The 18,232-nt window shown below is 44.5% G+C and overlaps 1 protein-coding gene across 3 annotated transcripts in view; it reads left to right on the forward strand.

Annotated features, from left to right (window-relative positions):
* Nucleotides 1-4,947: 4,947 nt before the first annotated feature.
* AFF4 (ALF transcription elongation factor 4) overlaps nucleotides 4,948-18,232 on the forward strand; it is a 94,812-nt gene continuing 81,527 nt past the window's right edge. For all 3 annotated transcript variants that reach the window (XM_055141420.1, XM_004609858.2, XM_055141421.1), the window contains exon 1: nucleotides 4,948-5,292. The gene's annotated coding sequence lies outside the window, so the exon portion shown is untranslated. The remainder of the gene's footprint in view (nucleotides 5,293-18,232) is intronic.

Raw genomic sequence — 18,232 nt, forward strand, 5'->3', positions numbered from 1 at the left:
AAGAAAGCAGATGCCCAGGAGTAAATATTATTGGAGTCATTCAGCTCCCAAGTTACAAAGCATAATATTAACTGTCTTCCTGTGTCCATACAGAAAGGACATTGCTTTAAGGTAAACTAAGTTCCCTGTAGCAAGGCTAAAAGGACAAACCCAATGTTATCTTACACCCAACAATAAAATAAAAAAATTAGGCAAAAAAATAGGGATCTAATCTGGTTGACTATGTACAAGGCAAATGCCCTACCCTACCTTCTGTACTATCGCTCTGGCCCCAAGCCTCAGGCTCTTGTTTGCAAAGCATGCTTTCAGCCCTTTTGTCATCTCCCCAGCTCCCTGTCCCTTCCATTCAGGTTATTGAGCTAGTGATGACCAGGAGACCTTCATGTTTGGCTATGGTGCTTTGACACTTGATTTTAGTGTTTGGTGATGATGGTTAAGGTCACATAGTTCTGATACTTTTTTTTCTTTTTGGGTTACACCCAGCAGTGCTCAGGGGTTACTCCTGCTTTGCACTCAGGAATTACCCCCAGGCAGTGCTCAGGGGACAATATGGGATGCTGTGGATCAAACCTGGGTCAGCCATGTGCAAGGCAAACACCCTACCCACCATGCTATCGCCCTACCCCCTTAGTTGTGATACTTACAGACATTCTGGTTATAGGGCATATTAAGGGTGCTGTAGCGTTCATACATGTGCTGGGTAAGGGTCCCACTCCTGGCCACAGTGCTTGTCTCTAGTTGTGAGATGAACTTATGGAACAACTGGATTCCAAATATGGAGTAATGTAGTTTTTGACTTGGTGTTTTCTATATCAAGATGTGATTTTCAGTAAATTGGAAGGCTGGATGAAATATTATACATGTATATTGTATTAGATTTGTTTCATAATTATTAAAAACTGAAAAATACCAAAGCTCTTCAACTGAAGAATGATTAAGCAAACTTTGTTATATCTATATAGTAAAAAACTACTCAGTAATGAAGAGGAATAAATTACTTATATAGTTAACAATATGGATGAATCTTTTCTTTTTTTCTTTTTGGGTCATACCCGTTGATGCACAAGGGTAGTTACTCCTGGCTCTGCACTCAGGAGTTACCCTGGGCGGTGCTCAGGGGACCATATGTGATGTGGGAATCGAACCCAGGTCGATCGCGTGCAAGGCAAACGCCCTACCTGCTGTGATAATGCTCCAGCCCCAATATGGATGAATCTTTAAAAACATGAACCTAAGTGAAAGAAGCCAGACATTAAATGCTATATTATTCCATTTTTATGATATTTCCAAAAGGCAAATGTATAGGGGACCAAAAGCACGTCACTGTTTTCAGGAACTGGGGTGGAGGGTCCACAACAAAGAAGCACAAAGTAATATTTGTGGACTCTCCACCACTATGGAATTGTGCTGATCACTATATGCATTTGTCAGAATTCACAGAATGAACTTTACTTTAACAAAGATGAATTTGGGGCTATAGATGTAGCTCAGTGGCCTTACATGGGTGAGGCCCAGGTTTGACCCCCCAGCACCTCAAAAAAAAAGACAAATTTTACTTTATGCAAATTATGTCTAAAAAAAAAACTGGTAAAAAACCTGACAAAAATTCATATCTTAGGTCAGATAGAACAGGGTAAGATGCTCACCTTCCCCTGAACACCGCCCCCCCCCAACAAAAGGAAATTCAGAACACCACTGGATTGTTGATGTTTTTCAGTCAACACTTTAAAATCTTGCCCTTAGTTTTAAAATTTTTGTTTGTTGTTGGTGCCAAGGCCTCACACATGCAAGGCATATCCTCTACCACTGAGTCACATTCCCCAGCCTTAGAGTTTTGCACATTGAGGCTGGAGAGTTAGCCCAGAGTAGGATGTTTGTGTTGCACTCACATATGTCCCCTGAGCATTATCGAGAGTGATTCCTGAGCATAGAACCAGGAATAAACCCTGAGCACAGCTAGTTGTGTATGTCTTAAAACAAACTAAAGAGCCAGGTAGATAGTATAACTGATAAGGTATATGCCTTACACCTAGTTGACCTAGATTTGATCCCTAGCACTGTGTATTTTGCCTTCAGTCCCACCAGAAGTTATCCCAAAGCACAGAGACAGAAGTTAAGCTTAAGCACTATCAGGTAGGACCCCTGAACAGAAAATATAATAGTAAAAAGTTTCAGGGGCCTGAGTGATAGTACTGTCGGAGGGCACTTGCCTTGCATGTGGCTGACCTGGGTTTGATCCCCAGCTTCCAAAAATTTCAAAGAAAAGTCTGACTATTGAAGCATAAGGTTATTTTATTTGCTTGTTTTGGGTTACACCTTGTCGTACTCTAGTAACTCCTTGCTCTGTGTTGAGGGACCATATAAGGTACTAGGGATTAAATCTGGGTCAACTAAGTGCAGGGCAAATGCCTTACCCATTGTACTCTTTGGCTCTTTATCTTACAGTTTTATGGGCAGTATTTTCTGATGTTTCTCTACTGTGGGCATTGGTTTATGTTGTTCTGGAACACAGAGTTAAAGATAAAACATTTATCTGATTAAGTAAAATGATAAAGTATTAAAATGTTAGAAATTGAGAAATAATTTTAGGATTTTTTCCTCATTGTTGAAAGGAATAAAAATTTTTTTTTTTTGGGGGGTCACACCTAGCAATGCACAGGGGTTACTCCTGGCTCTGCACTCAGGAATTACCCCTGGCAGTGCTCAGAGGACAATATAAGATGCTGGGAATCGAACCTGGGTGGGCCGCGTGCAAGGAAAATGCCCTACCTGCTGTACTATTGCGCCAGCCCCTGGAGCAATATTCAATGTGTAAGAATATTGTACACATAGAATATTGTCAAAGAAGTTTTCAGTTTTCTTGCCCAATTAAAAAAAACTTTTTTAGCTTTTTGGGTCACACCTGGAAATGCACAGGGTTTAGTCCTGGCTCTACACTCAGGAATTACTCCTGACAGTGCTCTGGGGACCATACAGGATGCTGGGAATCGAGCTTGGGTTGGCTGAATGCAAGGCAAATGCCCTACTGGCTGTGTTATCACTCCAGTCCCCACTTTTGGTTTTAAATAAGGTCCAATTTCATATTGAAAAATTATGATGACTTCAACTCTCCCCTCTTTGTTTGCTTTTGTAATTTTACTTTTAAAACCACACTGTTGCTGGGGGCCACTCCTGGCACATGCTCAGAAGAACATGCAGTGCTCTGCATCAAATTTGGGGCTCCTACTTGTACTCCTATTCTTTGAGTCATCTCCCCAACCTTATGATGATCCTTTCTAGAACAGAATGCATATGATCATTAGTTTAGACAAATACTTATTTCAAAGCTAGTAAAGGACCATCTTGTAAAGTTGAGTAAATAACTCTAATTTGTATTTTACTACTTCTTTAATTATTGTGTAAAATTACAATTATTCTTTCTTGTTGCATTTTTGTTTGTGTTTTGGATGACATCTTGCTGTCAGGGAACACTTCTGAAGGTGCTTAGTGAACACTCCTGAAGATGCTCAGTACCCTGTGATGATGGGATCTGAGTCTGGGTTGGTAGTGGGCCAGGCACCCATAGCCTCTCCTCTCTCTTTGGCACTATCTTTTCTGAAGCTGCTGAGGAGCTTATGCTTTGTGTGTAGGAGGCCTGGGGATGATCTTAGCACCACAGGCAGTGAGCACCCCGCTTCAAGGCGTGGCACCCAAAACAAAACAAAGGGAGGAATAAATGGTTAAAAAGAAATTAGAAGTGGGGTGGAGAGCGATAGCTCAGTCATCTCATGGTACTTGTGAGGCGCTGAGGCAGTAGCCTATAGACCGCGAGCAACACGGTGGAATGTGGTTTAAAACCAAAGAAATTTAAAGGAAATGGTTGACATTGGCGATTCAACAGTTTTTAGTGAAGATAAAAATATTTTCTTTTTTTTTGACCACTCCCAGCGATGCGCAGTGGGTTTAGGAATCACTCCTGGCAGTGCTCATAGAATTGAACTAACATTTTCATATGTACATTCCTTTTAGAGTTTATCGCTATCTTCAAAACCCTTGGATTATATTGGAAACAAAATTTAAATGCTTGCTTCCTATCTAGTAGAAAGCAGAAACAAAAGCAAGACTCCCCAAATTAAAGAACGCCCAGATTCACGAAGCTCTTTCATAGAAATAAAATAGGAAGGAGTGGGAAGAACAGAGGCCCCCTTTCTGGACAGGTACCATCCCGGGTTCTATGTGACACTGAAAATTCTCCGTAGTTGTCTATTATTTCAATTAAATTCTAGCTTGCCCTAGCTTGCATGGTGTTAAGAGGTGAAGGAAGAGTTGAAAACGATGCTCAAGAAAAGCACGAGTGGTAGATGTTGTTTCCAGGAGGGTGATGGGGGGTGGGGTCGGAGGGCCGGTTTGGAGTTCAAACGAGGTTCCAAGGGCCCTTGGATATCAGTTCCCTGCAGACGTCATTTTTTTTTTTTTTCAGCCCGACCTGTTGAGTCTTGGGGCATCCACGTCAACATCAAGAGGCAGATCCGCCGTGTTTGGATTTGGTGAGAGCCCCCCCAGGAAAGGCGGACAGCCTGCCCCTCTTCACAAAAGCCCCAGAACCGGTCGATCCGGCCGGGCCCGGCCCCGCCCTTCCGAACCTCGCTAGCGGCTACGCGCAGAATGGGGTGCGCGCGCGCGCGGTGCAGGCCCGGTCCTGCCCGCCCGACCTGCCCGCGACGCGGCCGCGGGGGCCCCGCACTCGGGCCTTAGCCACTGGGGCCGGTCCTCTGTCGGGCGGCCCGGGGTCGTCCCCCCTCGACGGCCGCGCACGTCACGGGCCCCACGTCGCCGCTCGGGCCCGCAGGCCCGCAGCCTCCCCGGCCCCCCCCCCAGTCCGTCAGCCCGGGCGGGGGAGGAGCCAGCGCGACCACGTGACCCTCGCCCCCGCCCGGCCTGGTCACATGGGTGGCGCGGCCGCTGCGTCAGTCACAGTCCGGGCTGCGGGAGTCGAGCCGCCGCCGCCGCCAGCGGACGGGGCGGGGATCCCGGTGCCAGCTCCTCGTCAGCCGCCTCAGTCGGCCGCCCGGCCCGTCATGGAGCGGGGCGGGTCCTCCGCCCGTTCCGTGTGAGGCGCGTCGCCGCCGCCGGTGCTTTTCGAGACGTCCCTCACCCCGCCGCCGCCCGGAGCCCCTCGCCCTTGGCAGCCCGTCGCCGCCTCCCCCGGGACCCCCGGGAGGACTCGGATGCGCGTCCGGTGAAGGTGCAGGCCCGGTGCCGCCGCTGCCGCGGCCAGGAGATGGTTCGGGCCTAGCGGAGCCGGGACTGGAGGTGAGAAGGGCCGAGAGAGCGACTGAGGGAGGGCCGGGGCGGACCGCGGGGGGTGTGTGAAGAGGGGGGGGAGACGTGGGCGGAGAGAACGAGGAGGGGTGGAGGTGGTGGGCTCCGGGCTGCCCCCCCGCCCCCGCCTCGCCACCCCGCTTCGCGTTCCACACATCCCCCGACCCCGCACCTCACCCGCGACTCAAAATAAGGGGAAGGAAAAAAGAAAGAAAGAAAAAAAAAAGGCTAACCCGATCCTAACCCCACTTGGCACCCCTGTCTCTTTCTCCACCGTCTCTCCTTTCCGCCCTGCCCCCTCCCGTTCCTTCCAGCGCGTCTCGCCCCTCAGGGAATGTCCGCGGCTGATTTGCTACTTTCTTTCTTTTTTTTCCCTTTCCACAACCCTCCTCAGTTTCAAGTTATTTCTAGTGGGAGAGAAAATGGGCCTGGATCCTGGCTCTCATCACCTTACTAGTTCTCGCTTTCCTTCTCGCGATCCTGCGCGCGGCTCCCCCTCCCCCCCGCCAAAAAGGGGGGGGGGAGGAAAATTTCCGCCTTCGACGAGCGTAGGGCTTGACTAAAAATGGGAACGAGGAGGGGGGGTGTGAATCTTGGACCCCCTCCTCCGCCACCCCCCTCCCCGGGCTGGGTCTGTGCGCCGCGACCAGCAGGGCGGTGGATATTGATGTTTTAGGCCTTTTCCTCCAGCTGCCTGTGCCCGGGGTTAATCTCGTAATTGACGTCAGTGCTTTGTTCCTTCCACTTTGCTGTTCCCTTCCACTCTTTTGAGGATGGAGCGTGGGGGTCTCGGCGGAGTTGGCGGGGTCCCCTTCGTTTGCGCGCTCGCTCACTCGCTTACTCGCTTGCTCGCTCGCTCGCTCTCGCGCTCCCCCACTCTCCCTCTCTCTCTCTCTCTCCCTCTCTCTCCCCCCCCCCCTCTCTCTCTCTCTCTCTCTCTCTCTCTCTCTCGCTCACACTCACACACACACACACACACGCACACACACCATTTGTAGGAAGTGGAAAGTGCGGGTCTGAAATGCTCGCGTCGGGAGTTGAGACTCGGCGGGGAAGAGTTCGTGCTCTCCTAGGCTGTAGTTGCCATGAAGAATTGGGCGATTTCTTCCGTCCCTGCTGGCCATATGGAGGTTTTAAACTCAGACCTGGCCCTTTTCCAGTCACCGGCATTTTTTTTTTTCCTCTCCCCCATCCCCCTCCGCTCCGGACCGAATTTATCTTTCGGTGCCTGTGAATGATAGTGTTTTGTAAAATGCGACGTTTAAAAATCTGTTGGTTTTTGTTGTTGTTATTTTTAGAGTCTAAAGCTTTGTTTCAGTATTAATTCTGCCAAGGGCCGCTTTTTTTTTTTTAATTTAACTGTCTTTTAACACCCAAATGGAAATGTTTATGAGAAATCTCTTAATTTGGCGTCTGATAAAGAGTCTTTGTGGCCCGTGTGCCTGTCTAGAATCATTTTGGTAATACGTGCATACAGAAGTGTTGGCAAGTGGCCACTTGGTTTTTAACAAAGCTGGCTTTTAAATTTTTCACCGGCTTATTTTCCTTATTCATCACTGCGTCTCTCAATTTCTAAACCGACCCCTCGAGTGTGGGGGGGTGCTCCCCAAATAATGTTATTTTAAATTATTTTTTAAAGTTGATTTACCTGTAAGCTCTATTTTTTCTTCTTTTTCTTTTAAGACCAGCAGTTTCATTCACTTTGTGGTGATTTCCAAAATGACTTTTTTTTTTTGGGTTAGCTTTCAGGGACTTTAAATAAAATTTCCCTTTAAATAAAATTGTGTGTTAAGTGGGGACAAGATAAGGATATTGTGATCTAAAAGGGTTTATGTTTTTTAGCTTAGCTAATTTGGAACTAGTGTACAATTTTGAGGTGGTTCTATAGTGCTTTGATGTAGCTGTGTAAGAATTCTTACAAACAGAATATTTTCTTTAAGATACACTTTCAGCTTGTCAGATGACAATATTCTGTTTTCTGTGCTTTTCAGTTATTTGTACCCTTTTTGTGACTTGCTATATTCTGCTTTGTGCTACAGATTTCTTACAGGTTCATAATAGTCTGCATAGCAAGAACCATATTTATATCGTATCTCTGTGTCCTTCCCAGTATTTTATACACTTAGTAGTTTGAATTAAACGAGATAATTTGAATTAGAAATTTGTTACTCTGTCAAGGTACTCAATCTAAGTTTTCATGAGCAATGTTCACCTAGAGAAAGTTGAATGAGTAAGTGATTGGCATTTGAAGGGGGAAAATCTCAGTCAGCTACAGAATATGACAAGGTGAAGCTCTCTAAAAGTTATCTTACTTTTTTGAGGAGTTATGGTGAATGACATTGTTTTATGTCTACCTGAGAGGAACAAAGAAAACAGGTATTTCTTCTTTTGTGGCCATCTACTGGCTTAGAATGGAGTCCAAAATGTACAAGCCTTCTCTTTTTATAAAATCAAAGGAACGGTCCTAAGTATTAAAAGCACGCCTGGACAAGGACCCCAGAAATGCATGTATATTTTAAATGTTGATGACTTAGATTTTATTTTTTAATTTTAACTTTTTTTATTGGTTAGCTGGCCACACCCAGCGGTGTTTGTGGGTAACTCCGGGCTCTGCACTCAGGAGTCATGCCTGGTGGTGCTATGGGACCAGATGGGATGTCGGAGATGCGAGTGCTTTACCCACTGTACTATCTTTCTGGCCACTATTTTAACTCTTTTCTTCAGATACCTTACCATTAAAAAAAAAAAAAACACCCAAAACTTTGTGTTACAGAGATTTCTCAACATTTGAATCCTCCTTTTGAGGGGGTGAGATGGTCACACTCATTGATACTCCGGGGTTTGCACTCCTGGCAGTGCTTGGGGGATTATATGGGGTCCTGGAGATCAGTCCTGGGTTGGCCCTTTGATCTCTGTTTTTACTCACTTGCTTATTAAGCACCCCAGGTTTTTCACATTTCCTTTTTCATTTCTTCTGATAAATTGGCACAGTTATGTTTGATTTCTAAGAGGCTGTTTGCTGGTCCCATTTATTGTGAAAGAATGTTTTAGCATTGACTGCAGAATTCTTTAAGCTATGCTGACCTGTTATTTTGCTACGTTTTTGTTTGGTGTAAGAAAAGCAAAACCCACTCGTAGTGCCCCTCTATATTCACTCATCTTGGTTGTTTGAAATGATACTCTAGTAAATGGAAGAGGGCAATAATAAACAATACAGTTAATTGTTCCTATTGGTCTTGGTGTTAATTTTTTGTGGGGGTCCACACTCAGCGATGCCTAGGGGTTATTCCTAGCTTTACATAAAATATTCCTGGTGGTGCTAGGGTGATCATATGGGATGCCAGGCATTGATCTGGGGTTGGCCACAAGCAAGGCAAGTACCCTACCCGCTGTATTATCACTCCAGCCCCTTGATGTTCATTTTCACCAGCATTGTTTCCTGAGAATTTTAGTGATACTGCTACATAGAAAATAATTAGAACCAGAGTATATAACCAAAATATTTTCAAACATTTTATTTTCTTGGGTTTTGGGCCACACCCAGTTGTGCTCAGGGCTTCCTCCTGGTTCTGTTCAGGACTTGGAGGTTGTCAGTACTTGGTGGACCATATGCACTGTGGGGCATCGAACCGCATTTGATTGACAGGGCAAGCACATTAACTATCAGGGATCACTCTTGGTTGGACTTGACCATGGGACCATGAGGTACTGGGGATGGAACCTGGATTGGCTGCATACAAGGCAAGAGCCCTGTCTGGTGTACTCTCTCTCCCCCCCCCTCCCTCTCTCCCTCTCTCCCTCTCTCTCTCTCTCTCTCTCTCTTCTTTTTGGGTCACACCTGGCATTGCTCAGGGGCTACTCTGGCTCTGCACTCAGGAATTACTCCTGGCGGTGCTCAGGGGACCGGGGATCGATGTTTGCAAGGCAAACACCCTCCCCACTGTACTATTGCTCCGTCCCTGTACTATCTCTCTTGCCCCTAGCTGACTATATTTAAAAACTTGTAACCTGAGGAATGTTCTGAGGGAAGGGTTTTCACGTGACATTACCTCTCTAGAAGTGTCTGATGAACCATGGTGCTTTTAGGCATATATACACAACTTATAGTTTTTTTTTTTTTTTTTTTTTGCGGGGCATGGACAGTGTCACACCTGGCTGTGCTCAGGGCTTACTCCTGACTCTGTGTTCAGGGATCAGTTCTGCTGGCTCAGAGGACCATTATGGGGTGCTGGATTTTGAACCCAGGTCAGTTACATCCTTCCCAGCTGTGCTATCTCTCTGGCCCATGGTTACTATTTTTTTTTGAGAGGGGCTACTCCCAGTCTTACTGGGAGTGGGGGTGGAGGAGGGGGTGTGTATTTGGTTCAGGGAGATTGACCTCAGGGCTTCATGCACCATGCTAGACTTGTATACTTGAGCCACGTTTCCAGTCCTTAATGTGTACTATTTTATTATTTAAAAAATTGTTGGGACTTGAGTAATAGTACAGTGACTTATATGCAGCTTACCAGGGTTTGAGCTTATCACCCCATGTAATCCCCTGACTGTTCTCTAAAAACAAAACAGGCAAACAGTTTTTGTTGAGGTTATACCTGGTGGTGTGGGGGTTTGTGATGTTGAAGAATCGAACTCAGAATCTCATATACAAAGCATGTGGTCTAACATTCCAATCACATCCCTAGCCCTAGTAGTATTTTATTTTTAATTTATTTTTTAAATATTTGTGAGGCAAGGGCTGTCCTTATGTTTCTTGACTACCTCTCCCAGCCTGTCTGTTCAAGCTCATTAGTGGGTAGTATTTTTTTGTTTGTTTTGTTTTTTGGGTCACACCCAGCCATGCTCAGGTTTGGGTCCCTCTTGGCTCTGCATCTAGAAATTATTACTGGTGGTGCTTGGGAGATGATAGGTGATGCTGAGACTCAAACCCAGCTTGGCAAGGCTTAGCTCCCTACTAGTTAGTACTATATAGTTCTATACCCTTTAGTGGGTTAGTATTTTAAACGGATTATTTTGATCATTTCCTAGGATAGATTAAAGATTTGCATGCATTCTTCTCTTAAGGTTGTGGAGAGGTATGTGTGGGTGCCGGTATGGCACCCAGAGATACTGTTATGATCAGTCCTGGACCTGAGCTCCCTGGGGTTGCTTTGGGCCTGAATGTTTCTCATTTTGTTAGTTTGGAATTATGTAATTCAGTTTTGATTTTTCCTTTTCATGTTATTATAAGGGAAGAGATAGTTTTATAAAGAGGTGAATAAAGGCCAACATTGCATAAACAGGCTTTCCTGCTGCTTTAGTAGTTGCTGCCATTTCTTTTTTCTGGAATTTCACTTTTTCTTTTATGTTTCCTGCCTGTTAAAATTTCACTGTTTCAAAGCCCCAGTACAAGTTCCTTTACCTTCAATTTTGCTTTATTCTCCACCTTGTTCCAGTTAAGACCAGTCCCTTTGGCTCCCTCTTTTACTTTTATCTTTCTTCATTATTTGTTATATAACCGTCTAGGGGCCTTCTAACAGTCTATTAGGGAAGACACACTAGTGAAAAACTTTGTTATACTATTTCATTTTTTACCTCTAAGAGCTAAAGATGAAATGAATTCAATTTTCTCACTACAGAAAATGAACTAATGTCTTCACCTCATACTAATTACTTATGGCTAATTATTTAGGCTTTGGAGCCATAGCTGGCAGTGCTCTGGGGTTACTCCTGGTGGTACTCAGGGGACCCTGTAGTGCCAGGGATTGAACCAGGGTTGGTTGCATGGAAGGAAAGATGTTATCTTGCTGGCCTGTATAGTTTTTTATTAGTTTTTTTTTTTTTTTTTTTCAGGCTAGATAGATTGCTTTGTGGGCTGGAGCACGTGCTTTGCATTCAGCAAACCTCAGTTTGTGCCCTGGCACTGCACAGTTTCCCAAATACCACCAAGAGCAACCCCCAATTATGGAGCTGAGAGTGTCCCCTAGGTGTGGGAAGAAGAAAGAAAGGAAGAAAAAAGGAAAGGAGGAAGAAGAGAAAAATTAATTTAGGATCTCATATGTGAGACATGTGCTATACTACTGAGCCACAGTTTTCAAAAAATATTTATTTTTGAGCCTCCTTATTATTTTTCAGGGACCTTGGGGACCACAGAGGGTCCCCAAGGCCCCACCTGGAAGTGCTCAGAGAGCTCGTGTGGTGCTCAATCCCTAGCACCTCATGGTGCTGGAGTCAGAGCAAAGTGCAGTATAGTGTACAAAATTCAAAATATTGGGGCTGGAGAGATAGTACAGTGGGTCAGATGTTTGTCTTGCACCCAGCAGTCCTGGGTTTTGATTGCCAGCATCCTACATGGTTCCCCTAACACCACCAGGAGTAATAGTACAGTGGGTCATGATGCGTTTGCCTTGCACCCAGCTGTCCCGGGTTTGGTTCCTGGTATTCTGAATGGGTCCCTGAGCATCACCAGGAGTGATTTGTAAGTACAGAGCCAGGAATAACCTCTGAGCATTTCTGGGTTTGGCCCAAAAACAAACAACCCAAAATATTTACCATGTGGTTTAAAAAAAAATGCTTGTTGATTTCTGTCTTAGATCTTAGTGGATACCAATCTGAGGCTTGCCTAACAGTCAGCAGTTCGTTATATAGTTTCTTTTTACTTTGGTGATGATAGAGTTTTGTTTTGTCTTTTGCTTTGGAGGCTGTACCCAGTGGTGCTGGTGAAGGCAGGTGGGTGTGCTAATTCTTGCTGTGTGTTTGTGGATCACTCCTGTAGTGCTGAGGGATCATATAGTACTGGGAATCTAATCCTGGTCTCCTGCTCATGAAACATGCACGCTAACTGGTTGAGCTATCTCTCCACATTATTAAGGAATTTTGTTTGGTTGAGAAATGTGCAGTATGTATAGTTGTATATATGCACACTCCCACACATACATATATACATATGTTGCTTATAAAACTGTCGGGATCTGGTCATTGACCTTGCTTTCAGTTAGGGATTCAGATAGTACTGGTGCACTGTAGTTTGAAGGTAGGATCATACTGTAGGTTGTATTATGACATGTTGCTTTTGTGTAGCTTTGTTGCTCTGTTTGTTTTGGTTCTGGTTTTGGTTTTTGGGCCATACCAAAAGGGATTACTATGGCTTTGCACTCAGGAACTAACTCCAGTGCTTGAGATCGAAGTATGCCGGGGATCGAACCTGGGTTGACTGTGTGAAAGTCAAACACTCTACCTGCTATACCATCCCTCTGACCTATCTTGTATAGCTTTGTGAATGAGGGACAGAAAAAATGTGGAATGGGGCGAGTCTAAAAGTAGATTGATCAAATAGTCCCTTTAAAGTGTTCATCCTGTATAAGTTAACTAGTTCACTATTTCTGGCCTTACTCCCAGATCCTACTCTTTTCTTTTTCTTTGTGAATTGCACAGAATAAATTACTTTTTTGAAACTGTCAGTTGTCCTTGACTCCTGTTTTACTGCTCATAGCTGGCTTACCTCAAGATTCGACTTCCTTCACATCTTTAAATCCAGACTTATCTTTACATTGCGTACATCTCTGCTATTACCACTTTAGTTTAGTTCTTCACCTTATTCATTGCGACAGTGTTCTCATTTGTTTCCTTATTGCCATTCTGATCTACTTACTTACTCCACCATAGGATTGTTTTCTAATCTGTGGATCTGATTTTTTTCACTTCTCTTTAAACTTGTTAGTAGTGCTTCAGTTTCCATGGACTGCCTGATAGCCAAATGCTCCCCTGGGACTTTGTTGCTGTGTTTTGATTTTATTTCTCTGTTTGTGCCAAGTTTTTTCATTTTGTTTTGTTTTTGGATCACACCTGGCTGTGCTCAGGAGTATCAAGTTTTAATGTGCTATACTAGTGATGATTTTGTTGGGTCTGAGAAAGGTAAAATGATAAGTTAAAATTGTTAATGTTGTGGTATGTGTAAGCAGGCCAAACCCAGAAGAACACTGGAATTAGTATTATATTTTCTTTTTTTGTTTTTTGAGCCACACCTGGTAGAACTCAGGGCTTAACTTCTGACTCTGTGCTGAGGGATCACACCTGGTGGGGCTCTGGGGACCATATCAGTTGCCAGGGATCAAATGTAGGTTGAACATATTCAAGACAAATGCTTTACCCACTGTACTATCTCTCCTACCTCATATTTAAACTATATTATTAATGATCCCAATTTGATTTTCTTAGGAAAGGCATCTTTATAGTCTTTGGATTTGAGAAACAAATCCACAGATTTCAATTTGTTCCCTCTTTATGGGGGAGGGGTGGCCACACCCAGTGGTGCTCAGAGGCTATTCCTTATATGCTTGGAGGAGCATATGGTGTGCCAGGGAGCGAACCCAGGTCAGCATGCCCCTTAACTACTGTACTATTGCTTAGGCCCCATAGTTTGATCCCATTTATATCTCCCTCAACCTCCATTTTAAAACTGTGATCCATCTCTTGTCCCTGAATGTGCACAATTGCTTTTTTTTTTTCTTTTTGGGTCACACCTGGCGATGCACAGGGGTTACTCCTGGCTCATGCACTCAGGAATTACCCCTGGCCATGCTCAGGGGACCATATGGGATGCTGGGATTCAAACCCGGGTCGGCCGCTGCAAGGCAAACGCCCAACCCGCTGTGCTATCGCTCCAGCCCCGCACAATTGCTTTTCTCAGAATCTTCTTTCTGCCCTATCCTACCCCGTTGGATTTTGGTTCATAACCCTGCAGTCCTCAGGATCTACCCCCAGCTTTGTGCTCAGGGGTCACGCCTGGCTAGCACTTGTTGCACCATGCAGTGGCAGGTGTAGAGTCTGGGCTCCCTGTATTCAAAGCCTAGGGTCTGTTCAGCCATTTGCGCCATCTCTCCAGGCCACCACCTTTTTTTTTTCTTCTTTTTGGATCATACATGCCAATGCTCAGGAATTACTCCTAGCAGTGCTCAAGGGATTATGTGAGATGCCAGGATAGAACCCAGGTCGGCGGCGTGCAAGGCAAACACCCAGCCTTCTGTACTATCACTCCAGGCACCCCCACCCCCACCTGTCTTTAGTAAGGCTAACTGCATCTATGTCTTGGAGTTGAGAGGCACATACAGTTTTTACCTCCTTAGCCCTGGTGCAGTGTCTGGCACAGTATATGTACTCGAACCACAGTTTTAACATTGTACCTTACACGTAGCTCAGGTATGTACTGAAGAAACAGATTTTAAAATCTGAGTTATAAAATCCTCTGAATTCCTTCGGAGCCAGGGAGGTAGTACAGAGATTAAGACACTTGCCTCACATGGTGCCAACTTCAGTTCTCTGGCATCACATGGTCCCCTGAGCACAGAGCTGGGAGTAGCTCCCAAGCACCACTGGAAGTGACCCCAAATTTCAAGGGGGTGCAGAAGAACTTCTGAATCCTGTTAAATATATTACAAGTTTGAATTAGAAAAAAACATTCTTTATAGAAGCTCCCCCTAGCAGTGCTCTGTGGGAATCCAGGCCTCATGGTGCTCAGGGGCCATTTGGGGTCACCGGTACCACATCAAGCATGATAGAAAATAGTTTGAAAGTAGGTTTACTTTATATATTCACTAGTTGAACTTTCAAAGTAAATGTTTTTAATGTCATAATAAGTAGCTCATTTATGATTTAGAAATTTGTGGATGATTAAAGAGTAATAACCTTGAATGCCCTTACAGTACATGTTTTGTTTTTGTTTTGCCTTGTTTTTGGATTAGAGCCATAGCACAGTGGATAGGGTGTTTGCCTTGTGCGCGGCAGACCCGGGTTTGATTCCTCCGTCCCTCTCAGAGAGCCCAGAGACCCCGGCAAGCTACTGAGAGTATCCCTCCCGCACGGCAGAGCCTGGCAAGCTACTTGTGGCGTATTCGATACTTCGATATGCCAAAAACAGTAACAACAAGTCACACAATGGAGACATTTCTGGTGCCCGCTCGAGCAAATTGATGAACAGTGGGATGACAGTGCTACAGTGCTTGTTTTCAGGCGACAGCCGACATTATGGAGGAGGGGGGCTAATCCTGTCTATTCTCAGGGAACCTTGGGATCAAACCTGGGTCACTTGAATGCATGGCAAGAGCCCTACCTGCTGTACTGTTGCTACGGGTCCCCCGTTTTTTTTTCTTTTTGGGGTTACACCTGGCGATGCTCAGGGGTTACTCCTGGCTTTGCACTCAGGAATCACTCCTGGTGGTGTTCAGGGGACCATATGGAATGCTGGGAATTGAATCTGGGTCGGCTGCATGCAAGGCAAATGCCCTGCCTGCTGTGCTATCACTCCAGCCCCAGCCCCTCCCTTTTTAAAAAAAATTTGGGGGAGGGGGCTACACCTGGGATGTTCAGGTTATTCCTGTCTCTGCACTCAAGTCCTGGGCTGGAGCGATAGTACAGTGGGTAGGCATTTGCCCTGCACTCGGCCCACCCGGGTTCGATCCCAAGCATCCCATATGGTCCCCTGAGCACCGCCAGGAGTAATTTGAGTGCAAAACCAGTAGTAACCCCTGTGCAATGCCCGCTGTGACCCAAAAAGAAAAAAAAAAAAAAAGAGGGGGGGATTACTCCTGATGGGCTCGGGGAGCATATGGGATGCAAGGGATTTAACCTGGAGTGCAGAACAGTGCCCCTGCTATCTTTCTGGCCCAAATCACCTTCTTTTTAGAAGTGGGTAGTGTGGGTGTATGCTTTTGGGGCTATACCTGGAATGCTCAGGGACTGTCTTTGTGAGGTTTGGGGATCCTGAGGTTCTGAGGATTGAACTTAATCCACCCATTATCCTGGGCTGAACCTCCTTAAAACAGAATTGCACTATAGAATTTAGGTTAATCAGAATATGAAATGATTTAAATTTATGAACAATGAGTTTATGCTTTCTTCAGTATATTAGCATGTTTCTTTAACCTTGTGTTTAGTATTCTGAGGGAATAAACATTTCAGAAAATCTAGGTATACTTTATTACCATATATGCAAATAAGTATATCCTCAACACATGCAAATAAAGATGCAGCTAATAAGAAAAAAATTTATTTTTTAGTGTAAACTTTAAGAAACTATGTCTGAGGGCTGGAGCAGTAGTGCAGTGGGTAGGGCGTTTGCCTTGCACGTGACCGACCGACTGACCCAGGTTCGATCCCCGGCAACCCATATGATCTCCCAGCACCGGCATGAGTAATTCCTGAGTGCAGAGCCAGGATTAACCCCTGAGCATCTCTGGGGGTGACCCAAAAAGAAAAAAGAAAATGAAAGAAACTATGTCTGAGATGCAAAATGAAGATATAATCTCCCTCCTGGGGAGATGTGGGATGAGAAAGAGAGCCAACAAAAAGAGTCTTCCACTGCACTGGCAAGTGGTGTATCTAGTTCATAAAAAAATAAAAATTAAAAAACTGGGCTAGAGAGATAGCACAGCAGGAAGGCATTTGCCTTGCACATGACCAACCCCATATTTGATCCCTGAAAATCCATATGCTCCTCTGAGCCCCATCAGGAATGATCCCTGAACACAGAGCCAGGAATAAGCCTTTAGGGTTGCCAGGTATGCCTCTCCCTCTCCCCTTACACTCACCAAAAAAAAAAAAAAAAAGCCCAAGACTGCAGAATTGTCAGTAGAGCTCAGGCTTCATACTTGCAAGGCCCTGGTTCCATCCCTGGCACTACCCACCTTCCCCCCTCTTTCCCCCCAAATATATCTGTAACTTTATATAATTTTTATTTATTTATTTTTAAAATTTTTATTGAATCACTGTGAGATAGTCTTTATATAATTTTTAAAGCCTGGTGTTGGAATGATGTATTCATGAAAAGTATAATTAACAGTATTGTAAATCCTGATGCCTTAATAAAATGTGTTTCTTTTTGGGGGGCGGGGGTGGGGAAGAAACTATGTCTACCATTTTTTCGATTATAGTTTGCTGCATGTGTGCATTTTTGGAAGTGGGGTGCCCACTCTTGGTAGTGCTTGGGGGACCAGAGTATGCACTCTATGCATTTGAACCATCTTTTACATCTTAAAGTAATAAAATTACTTTCTTTTTGTCTTTTATGCTCACATAATTTCCTCTTGACTTTCTTGCTTGGGTAGTACAAATAAAAGTTTTAAAGGGTTGAACAGATAATTTCTTTGTGAATATTATAGACAGATTCAGTATATATACCTTCTCAGTTTGCCAAGTATGGTTCTGAAATGTTATAGCCTAGCACTTACATTTTGGTGAACATTTTGAGAGTACAATATTGAAAGAGAAATTTGTCATACCTGTATAGGTGTATTTTTTTGTACGTGTTTCATATTAGATACTCTTAGAAAAAAATGCTTTAAAGGTAATTCATTTAGTAGTAATGGCTTATTGGATTGATAAGATTTTCTGTTTTTTTTTTTTTTTTAACTTTTTGGTTCACACCTGGTGATGCACAGAGGTTACTCCTAGCTTTGCACTCAGGAATTACTCCTGGGGGTACTCTGGGGACTATATGGGATGCTAGGAATTGAACCAGGGTTGACAGTGTGCAAGTCGAAGGCCCTACCTGCTGTGCTATCTCTCCAACCCTGGTTTTATGTTTTTTTTTTTTTTAATGTCTTGGGGTCACTTGGGGCTACTAAAATGTGAGCATCTCCCTGGTGGTGCTCATGGGACTACTACCAACTCTGTGCTTGTGGGTTGCTCCCAGCAGTGCTGGGGAGATCATATGGTGCTGAGGGTAGAGCCAGGGCTTACCTGCATGCAATATTAGCACTTTAACCTCTGTACTGTCAGGCCTGAATTGATAGTTGAAATGCAGCAGAAGATGTATTCCTATTCTCTATTATAAAATATAACTGAAACCTTAGGAAGAAAATGGGAAACTGTATATGGATAGAAGAAGGTAGGTGACGTCACATTCTGAAATTCTCACTGACCATTGAGCTTTTAAGGAAGTAACACTGTGGTTGTGATC

The sequence above is a fragment of the Sorex araneus genome, chromosome 6, assembly GCF_027595985.1.
Source record: "Sorex araneus isolate mSorAra2 chromosome 6, mSorAra2.pri, whole genome shotgun sequence".
Classification (NCBI taxonomy): Eukaryota; Metazoa; Chordata; class Mammalia; order Eulipotyphla; family Soricidae; genus Sorex; species Sorex araneus.